Raw genomic sequence first — 11,097 nt, 5'->3', positions numbered from 1 at the left:
AAATGAATCAGCATGAAGGTTTATAGTATTTTTTTCTCTCTTATTTTCTTTTCTAAATGTACCTGTATATTGTTCACATGTTGAAATAAATTACCAATCAATCAAAGGTGGACAGATGGTTGCTTTTTCCATCAGCTTGGTAATAATGTGGTAACAGTAGCTTGTGTCAACAGTGTAGCTAGTTAATATTCCACTGAAATGTATACAATTAGGTGATAATAGGCAAGGAACTAGGGGTAATGTGGTAACAAAGAGGTAATAATTGAAAATCTAGGACCATAAAAACATGTTTGTATTTGCTAAATGTACACATCGATATGAATCCATAAAGATTCCCTGATCACACCATAAGACAAAAACAATAAATTACCATCGTTTAACATCCTGAACACAAATTACTGCATGCATTTATCACACTTCTTACAGCTTTATTAAAAGGTAATTAACAGAGAATCAGCATTTTGCAGACCTGATTTCTGGTTATTACAAAGAAACTATTACACATGTTTCTAAGTAATAAGCCACAACATTAAACATAATATTTACATTGTTCCTAACTGAGTTCGCCTCATAGGCACATGTTTGCTTCTACATTATTACTCCTGGTTTCTGTAGCATCAGTACCTAATTACATGTAATATTGCTCAGCTACAACTACTATTGATACAAGATACTTACTTTGATATCACCTTTGTAATTAAATGATTAATAATGTTCCATTTCCACATTACCTTCTTGTTGTCACCTTAATGTACCTATTACTACATTATTACTAAAGTATTACAGAAATGAGATGTGACAGTGACTGCCCTCTGATCCTATCCTTTAACCTCATTAGTTCCACTTTATTAGTCTATTTTAACCAGATGGAGTCTTAACAAAACCCCACAACTATTACCAGTGCCATATTTTTTTAAGAATGCTGTGACAATAACACCACATATTTAAATAAATAAATAATGTAAAAAGGTTTTTCTGATGTAAGTACAGTTTTAACAACTAGTTGCTTTTTCCCTCTGATTTCTCCACCCTCGGTTAATTGATAACCGACGATTTCAGCCACATCACAGTTAACTAGAATCGCTCTCGTTCTTTGTGATTCAGCCTGCTAATATGGGTGTATTTCTACAAAAAGTGCATAGTGCAGATTTAGAGGTGGAGGGGTTGCTGGGGCAGACGCCGGGCTTTTGCTGACAAGACATCGTGTAGATGAAGAGAAGACAAGGGGCCCTGAAGGAGGCAGAGCGGGGAGTTAATGATCTTTCTGTATGCAAAGGCCACGGTTCAAAAGGCACTGGGATGATAGGAAGTGGCAAAACCCCATTAACTCCATGACAGAGTCTGCCACGAGTAATATGCGGTCTTCCGGCTTTGTTCTTGTCTACTCTCTTTTGCCTGTTGCCCAGTCTCTGCCTCTCACTCCGATCCTCTCCCGTCCTGTCTCTCTTCTCCATTCTGTTCCTGCCTCATACTTCGGATGTGTCTCTGTGTCGTTCTTTTAACACCTCATCTTTCATTTTCCCCTAGTTTATCTTCATTACTTGTGTTTTCTTTTCTTTCTGTTCAATTACCTTTCTTGTGTTTGTTCTCTCTTCTGTGGCCTTTCAGTGTCTCTCAGTGTGTTTTCCACTTTTCCCAATTTAACCGTCTGCCCGTCTGTTCATTTCTCTGTATCACGTCTTCTCTCCTTCGATTGTGGTTCTACTTTTTACCACTTGACTTTGAATAACCATGATTTTTTAAAATAAACTGATGTCAGCATAATGCCTCATCCTTAGTATTAGTGGTGTGTATATGGCTAAACTTAAGAGAAAGCATATTTGTCATGTTTGCATATTTGTTAGACCTGAAGTATCTGCAGGATTGTTAATACAGGTGTACAGGTGGGGCTGGTGGGGATGCACTCCACGGAGGACCTTTTTATTTGAAGTTGGAGAAGTTATCAATATATTAACCTCAGTATTGAAGTGAATCAAAAATGTATATAGAATTCCATTCTTTTGAAATCACTAACCCAAATATCTCGCCATAGTTGATATCATTGACTATTATAGGCTTCACCATGGGAAAAGACACTTACAAATGTGGATTGCACAACACTGGACATTATATTCTTCATTTCCATTTAATACTTGTACAGCTGCTGTTATTGTGTATATATATATTTGTATTTCTTCATACTTCTTATATATTTCTATACTGTGTATTGTGTATTTTGTTGTACAGTTATTTTATTTTCAACTTTAATTTTTATATTTTATTCCTTCCTAGTTAAATTTACCCTTTTTAATTTTCATATTTATTTCCTATCTTATTCATAGCCTTTTCTTTTTTTTCTTTAGGTCACGAGCAGTTGTGTAAGCATTTCACTGCATATCGTACTGTGTATGACTGTGTATGTGACAAATAAAATTTGAATTTGAAAAGTGCTTTTAAATAAATGTCATACAAAAGATCAACAAAAATAATTTGATGCGATCAAATTCCCTTATATTCCATAGGTTCCTCTTGTGCTACTGAAACAGTGCTGACCTGTCCATGGGCAAAGGACCTCCGGGGATGTCCTGTGGCACAAGGGTACAGGCAGCGGCTCGTTTGAGCCCTGGACTGAGCCGTTTATGTTTGATTGTATTGTGATGTGGTTTCTTGATCTTTTAACAGTTTTTGCAAAGGTGCATTGCTCTGCTGTTGGGAAGGTGGGCTATAGGTTAGCTGTACCAAAGTTTAAAAGTAAAAAATATGTTGTAATGAGAAGATTAGTGTTATTTACTTCATCTGTCAGTAGTTTTTGTTTTGGAGATAATCAACATACAGCATGTTACACATAATACTAACCAAATAAGAATATATTAATGAGAAAAATGCAGCTCCCAAAGTGACACATTGCAATTGATACTGGTCCCAGTTACGACAGCATGTTTAATAGCGAGCTTTTGTGGCGTAGTGGTGTAAGAACACACATTTTTGTTTTTGGTGGCATGGAAAACAGTGAAAGGGGCCTTTTCCATCTTTGTGGACGCAGGTCACCAGAACTTCTTGCTCTAATACTTACACAGCTTTAGAAAAGCCAACTATTTCCAAATTACAGCTATTGGGGGAGCACTCTGCAACAATTTCCTTGTCATATGTGAATGACTGTCTTTATTGTCACTCAGTTTTTACCCCTCGAATAAAGACTTTGTAATCCCCGTACGCACACTAGCTACATAAGCGTAGCAGCCCAACAGAGTGAGCCTGGGACAGTCCAGTCTAAGGACACAGGCTGCCCTATGCTAAGATATGATGGACAATTGCTATAATGGTAATTTAACTGTATTACTGCATATTCTTCTTTTTAATTCTTTTCTAAACAGGTTTGCCTAACCTGTTTAGAACATTGCTCTTATTAGACATGTACACAACAGGAACACAGAGAGGCAGAACTGCAGTGCTGCAGTCACATCAGCTTAAATGTGCAGTTGGTGTAGCAACAACCACCCACCAGACTTCATTTAATGAGGCCTGCTGAAGAGTCATTACAAGAGCTCTGCATTACAGAAAGTTCTGTAACACTCTGAAATGAGTAAGTCTGGTTTACAGCAGAATCCAACAACTGAAATAAAAACAAAAAAAACAAAGAACCTTTTAGAAGGATTTTCTGAGTTAAGAACCCCCGCTGCTGTGAACCACACAGGCAAAGACTCTGTGATATTTTCCTGTTATTCACATAACACACGCTAGGTAAACATGGTCATTAAACAGCAGTTACATTTTAAAAAGCAATCTATTTGTTGCATCTATATGTGTAGCGGTTAGTTCAGAGTGTCATATTTACATACTGTGTGCTGCATATGATCTTGTCGGACTGATTTGTGTTGACACTTCCTGATCATCTTGTTCTTAGGGCTCTCAGTCCCAGTGAGGCTTTAACCGTTGCCTGCTTGATGTGCTTTTATTTCTGCTTTTACCCTTGATGCCTGCCAATACGGTTTACTGCCTGCTAGTGCCAGCTCCTGATTGCCTCCTGTTTGTTGGATTTTTCTAAGCGCTGTAACCATGACTGGTTGTACTGACATGACGTCAGAGTTGAGCACTGTTAAAAATAGAAAGTCTTCAGCTGTTCGGTTATCAGTCCACATTGATTTCAACTTTCTTGGACTCCTGTTGCTTAATCTGTGGCGATATATCACATAACAGTCCAGACTCAAAGGCAGGGCCACGCGCAGGGCATGATATGTCAGCAGCACCCAGCAAGACACATACTAATGGCCTGGACTTCCTGCCATTTAGTCCCTGTCATACTCAGTGAGTTTCAAAATGCCACCAACTGCGTGCATATAAATCATCAGAGGGAGGTGCAGAAAAGGGATAAAGTGGGCATTTTTAGCTCCAGTTGTTGTTACAGATAAGGGGAGGATTTACAACCATATATGAGACTGTCAAAATGTAATTGTGCTATAAAGAGTGTAATGCATGTTGTCACTTTGAAGACTACTGGAGCAGTAAGTGTCTGCTGAACTGATTAACCTTCAAGTGACCAAGTTGGTTTACTTCATCACCCCAGCCCTCTAGTTAAATGTGGCACTCAGATGTATTCTTCTTAATTTGTTGTGTTACAGAGTCACCAGTTCATCTACAGTGGCTTGCAAAAGTATTCGGCCCCCTTGAACTTTTCCACATTTTGTCACATTACAGCCACAAACATGAATCAATTTTATTGGAATTCCACGTGAAAGACCAACACAAAGTGGTGTACACGTGAGAAGTGGAACGAAAATCATACATGATTCCAAACATTTTTTACAAATAAATAACTGAAAAGTGGGGTGTAGTACTATGATACTAAAAGAATATAAACGAATAAAAGATAATAAAAAATAACCTGATATAAGTGTTTTGTAAGCATGTATTGCAATTCCTTCCACAGGCCTAGCCAACCTCACACTAGATTGGCCAGACATATTGCTGGCTAAAGCTCTTGACCTTCAATTAAACGGACTGAGCCACAACTCTTTAAAATGCACAAACTGCAAGGTGTATAAAAATAGTTATAACTGCATCTGGAATACAAGGTTAATATGATAACAGTATGCATAAACATTTTAGGGCCATCTTAAAGCTATCTGTTACATTGTTAAGGCAATGGTCATACTGCAAATTATATTATACTGATAAAATACTTTTGTTCAACCCCACAATTCCCCCTTTCGACCTCTGACCTACCAGAGGTCGATATATCTGTTGTTGTTCACTCCTCGGCCCACTCAGCTACTTCCATATCCATCAATGGCATCATGGACATTGGGGCCACCGCCCCAGGGTCCACTGCCTTCGTAATCACCTTTTCTAACAATCTTCGGGCACAAGGAATGAGACAACAACCACAGGTCACCAAAAGTGTTAAAAGGGACTAGCATACAATAACACATACTGTATTTGTCTAAAGTCTAGAGTTGATCCACATTTTTTAATATTTTGCTGGGAAAACAGGAAATTTCTGATTATTAAAGTGGAAATATACATGTATGTAAGGCATGGGGCAGCTTTCTTGTCATTCAGGAACAGTTCTCCAGGCTTCTTGAAAGAAATTCAAGGTGTCTCTTTGAATGTTTCTTTTTTTTATTCTCTTCTCTTTGCAAGATGATCATGAATGAATGTTTGCTCAAGACTTTTGCACAAGGCTGTAATTTCCTCAAGCATACATTATATTGTCAAAAGTATTAAATCAGTAATCTAAATAATTTAATCAATGTGTTTCAATCACTTCCACGGTCACAGGTGTATAAAAATCAAGAATGGGTTGAGCTCAGAGCTAAGTGAGTTCCAGCATTGTACCATTATAGGATGCCACCTGTGCAACAAGTTCATTCATGAAATTTCCTCACAACTAAATATTCCAAAGTCAGCTGTTAGCAGTATTATAACAAACTGGAAGTGATTGGGAACAACAGCAACTCAGCCACAGAGTGGTGGGTCATGTAAAATCATGGCAGAAGGTTGCAGAGGTCACAAACTTTCTGCAGAATCAACAGTGTTAGGAAGGTTACTTTTAAAATGTATTCCATTACAGAATACAGAATACATGTCCCAAAATGTATTCTGTAACGTATTCCGTTACGTTACTCAATGAGAGTAACGTATTCTGAATACTTTGGATTACTTAATATATTATCATGCTGTTTACAACTACATGAATGTACTATTGCTGTGATTTATTACTATTACTGAAGGTCCGCGGCTCCGAACCGTAGTAAAGGGACCTCTGGCTAATACGGTGGGTTCTGTGTCGGCTAGTAGCCGAAAACTAGCTTTACTTTGTTGTCTGGGTCAACTTTGCTAGCTAGAGACAGAGAGAGGCGTTGAAAGGCTGCTTTAACGGGACTTATTGTTTCAGAGGAAAACACGAACACAGCGTACAGTCGAGTCTTAATAGCTTACTTACAGCTGGGCTCGTCAGGCTCTCTTCTTGGCTGCAGTGGTTATTATTATATTTACATGCTTCCAGCTCCCGTTTTTGCTCGATGACAGCTCGTACTTTTCCTTTTTCTCCCTCCCTCGCTCACAGACACATAACGTGTATGACAGTCCATTCTCCCTGCAGCACGGACTACACTGCCTATGATGCTACATTCTTTAGAGCTATACCTGTAGCATTTTGCCTATTAGCTTAGCACAACAACAACAAAAAGGCCTCTCTCACCCAGGAAACTCGCAGAGCGAGAGCGTCACCCTGTAACCATGGCAACCGTAACGCTGCCACCTGGAACAACAGAACGTAGCTGTCAAACAAAACCCAAACAGTCCTGACCCGCCACAATATGAAACAGGGAAGTACCGCCGTGTAATCCATTTATTTCAACAAAGTAACTGTATTCTAAATACCACCTTTTTTAACGGTAACTGTAACGGAATACAGTTACTCATATTTTGTATTTTAAATACGTAACGGCGGTACATGTATTCCGTTACTCCCCAACACTGAGAATCAATAACTACAGACCTCTAAACTTCATGCGGCCTTCAATTAGCTCAAGAACAGTGCGTAGAGAGCTGCATGGAATGGGTTTCCAAGGCTGAACAGCTCAATTGAAGCCTTATATCACCAAGCTCAATACAAAGTGTTGGATGCAGTGATGTAAAGCACGCTGTCACTGGAATCTTGAGCAGTGGAGACGTGATCTTTGAAATAACCGATACCACATCTGCATCTGAGTCTGGGTTTGTCGCTTACCAGGAGATCGGTGATTGTGCGACTGGATGTGCCAAGTGTAAAGTTTTGTGGAGGGGGGATTATGGTGTGTGGTTGTTTTTTAGGACTTGGGCTCGGCTCCTCAGGTCCAGTGAAAGTAACTCTTAATACTTCCGCATACAGGGACGTTTTGAGCAATTTCATGCCTCTAACTTTGTGGGAACAGTTTGGGGATGGCCTCTTCCTGTTTCAATATAACTGCACACAAGTGCACAAGTAAGGTCCATAAAGACATGGATGAATGCGCTTGGTGTGGAAGACTTGAGTCCTGACCTCAACACCTTTGGGATGAATTAGAGCAGAGACTCTGAGCCAGGCCCTCTCATCCAACATCAGTGTCTGAGCTCACAATTGTGCTTCTGAAGAATGGTCAGAAATTCCCATAAACACTCTTAAACATTGTGGAAAGCCTTATAGCTCCAAAGAGTTATAGCTGCAAACGGTGGGCTGCTGTCATTGTAAATGAACTAAGATGGGATGTTACTCAGGTGCATGTGTGTGAAGGCAGCCAAGGGAATAATTTTGGCAATATAATGCAACTTCAGATTAATAATAATAATAATAATAATATTTAACTTTTTATGAAAACTAAGAATTTTTAAATAATAATGGATTGGATTTATATAGCGCTTTTCAAGGAACCCAAAGTGCTTTACAATGCCACTATTCATTCACTCTCGCATTCACACACTGGTGGAGGCAAGCTACGGTTGTAGCCACAGCTGCCCTGGGGCAGACTGACAGAAGCGAGGCCCCTCTGGCCAACACCAGTAGGCAGTACAGTAAAGTGTCTTGCCCAAGGATGCAACGGCCCCAAGAAAACAAAGTAATATTATTAAAGAAGTAATAAGCAAGTATTTTCATGGAGATGGTGTTCTGTCAACTCCTTTTTGGAAAAAGGAAAGAGTATAAGCAATAAACACTGTTGTATAAAATACAATGACAAATCACAAATAACTCCAGAGATCTTTACTATACTGTGACTTCCTGAGGGTCAAAGAGGTATCAAACATAAAAATAACAGAGACACAACTGTCACTGCTTTCACTCACAATAACAAAATCATCTCCTTAATTAATGAATTTTTATCTGTGAAAAAAACATTTGATTGAAGTTGTTCCTCAACACATCTTGTCCTACACTGACACCAAGTTTACTCCAAATTAATTTGCTGCTGCAAAGCAAACCCGAAACTTGACAGCTTTCAGATTCCAACTCAACAACTGGCAGAAGAAAAAGAAGATTTAGGGACTGAGGCATTAGAAAATAGACAAACGACTCTCTGCTGGAGTGGTGTTGACAAATGAGCTTGGTAAAGGGGCATTAGCCTTTTGCTGTCACAGGGAAAATCCGCCAGTGCAAAATGACATCAAACCCTCACTGACTGTCAAATCGGCCTAACCATTATCTGTCTCACTTAGGGAACCAAATTAGGAGAGTGAACGTTCGGGCGCAAGGGAACTTTTTTTTGTTTCCTGCCATTATATTTCTACAGATTGTCATTTCCTTGGGAAGTAATGGGAAGACTACGGAGGTGCTGATTAGTCGTGTAATCAGGCACCCTCCCACTAGCCTAAGCATCTGTCAGGGCTTCACACTCTCTATGATCCAGAGAGTAGGAGAGTGATATTTGATGACACTATATGAGGCTACAAAGGTGCAGCACTGACAGGAGACATCCTGGTGCTCATATGTGCAGAAGAGTAGTGAGCTGTTGCCATCTACAGGCCAAATACGGAGCTACAATAAGCTATAAAACAAAATGGATGCAATGATAAATGTGTCCCATATATAAATATTAGATGCATATGAGGTTGCTGACTTTTAATTTGCACATGTGGGGATAGACTGTCTGCTTTAACAGCTTTTGGGTGCTTGCCTTTTACCAAACCTGGCTGCAGAAATTTCCGACATTCAATTGCAACAACATGAGTGAGAAGACCATTGATGGTTAATGAGGGTCTGGTCCAATTCTCCACATATCTTTATGTTTTTTTCTGTTTTTTTTTTAAAACATATGAATAGAATAGAATAGAATAATCCTTTAATTGTCCCACAAGGGGAAATTTGGTTGTAACAGCAGCCAAAAAGACACATATACAAACAAACAGTACACAGGACACGGAACAGAAACATACACAATTTTTCTTACATATTTACATATGGACAATGGTTACTATAAACAGAGAGTACTGTACAGTTATTAAATTAAATAAAAATAATTACAGGTAAGAGGCAAACCAGGTTGTAATGTGAATTGGTTAATTAACTAACTTATTGCAGTTACAGCATTGATGTAAACATCTATGTTTGTTGGGAGCAGTTCAGATTGTACAGTCTGACAGCTGCAGGGAGGAAGGACCTGCGGAAACACTCCTTCGTGCATCTAGGATGCAGCAGTCTGTCACTGAAGGAGCTCTGCAGTTCAGCAACATCTACATGCATGGGGTGGGAGACTCTGTCCATCAGAGATGTTATTTTGGCCAGAGTCCTTCTGTCTCCCACCACCTGCACTGGGTCCAGGGTGCATCCCAGAACAGAGCTGGCCTTCCTGATGAGTTTATCCAACCTCTTCCTCTCAGCTGCCGATAAACTGCTGCTCCAACATACCACACTGTAAAAAATGACAGATGCCACCACAGAGTCATAGAAGGTCTTTAAAAGCGCTCCCAGTACTCCAAATGACCTCAGCCGCCTCAGCAGGTAGAGTCTGCTCTGACCCTTCCTGTAAAGAGCATCAGTGTTGTGGCTCCAGTCCAGTTTATTATTCAGGTGAACACCCAGGTACCTATAAGAGTCCACTATCTCAATGTCCACTCCCTGGATGTTCACTGGTGTCAGTGTGGTGGGTCTGCGTCTCCGGAAGTCCACCACCAACTCCTTTGTTTTCCCGGCGTTGATCATCAGGTGGTTCTGCTGACACCAGTCAACAAAGTCCAGAGTCCACTGTCTGTACTCTGAGTCGTCCTCACCTGTGATGAGGCCGACTATGGCAGAGTCGTCAGAGAACTTCTGTAGGTGGCAGCGTGGGGAGTTGATGGAGAAGTCTGCAGTGTAGTTGAAGATCTGTTGAAGTCAAAAGCCCCTCTCCCCCTCCCCCAAATAGCCGCTTGCCACAAACTTAAAGTCTTCTCTTAAATAGAATAAAGGGGCAGAATCGTGGTTCGAAACTCCTGCTCTCTGTGTTTCCTGTCAGAGACAAGACAGCACTCATCTAGAAGGTGAAAAGGTGTTAAAATCAGCTGCACTTTGCTGTGTGCACTAACAACCCAAAACCTATATTTTAACCACATCCTGTTATCTCTACTCTTTTATGCTGGAGTAAAGATAACAACATGCTTTAATATACATTTAAACTACAGTCCGCAGATTGATCCAACTATCAATACTGTTGATACCAACATACGATATTGGTATTTTAGGGGTTCAGTATGTAGCCCACTGAATAAATAAATCAATATTTTTTGGAAATGAAAAGATATATCTCAAACATGCGCGATGAAAAATGCCTGAACCTTTTCGTGCTAACTGTCAAGTTTATTTTATTTACTTCCTATAGCAGATTTAAACAACAGAAGCTGACCCAAAGACCCTTTAGAGACAGGCACAGTTATATTCCATGTAAGCTGAATTGTGTGTTTTGTTGTATTACTCAGTATTTTGGAAAAATCACAGTGATTTATTGGTCATTAAAATGTGTGTGAATACGTTAATGATGATTCATCTCATAAATCACAACACATTACTTTTCCATACATAAGCTGCCTTTATTAGTATCGGCAATACTGACTCTGTATTGACTTGACATCAGATCCAAATCTGCATTATTTACATTATCATTATTCACCGGGTATAATAGTCCGACAGGC

This window comes from Neolamprologus brichardi, chromosome 6 (genome assembly GCF_056152115.1).
Source record: "Neolamprologus brichardi isolate AB-2024 chromosome 6, ASM5615211v1, whole genome shotgun sequence".
Lineage (NCBI taxonomy): Eukaryota > Metazoa > Chordata > Actinopteri > Cichliformes > Cichlidae > Neolamprologus > Neolamprologus brichardi.
The sequence above is the reverse complement of the archived record's forward strand: the minus strand, read 5'-3'. Positions refer to the sequence as shown.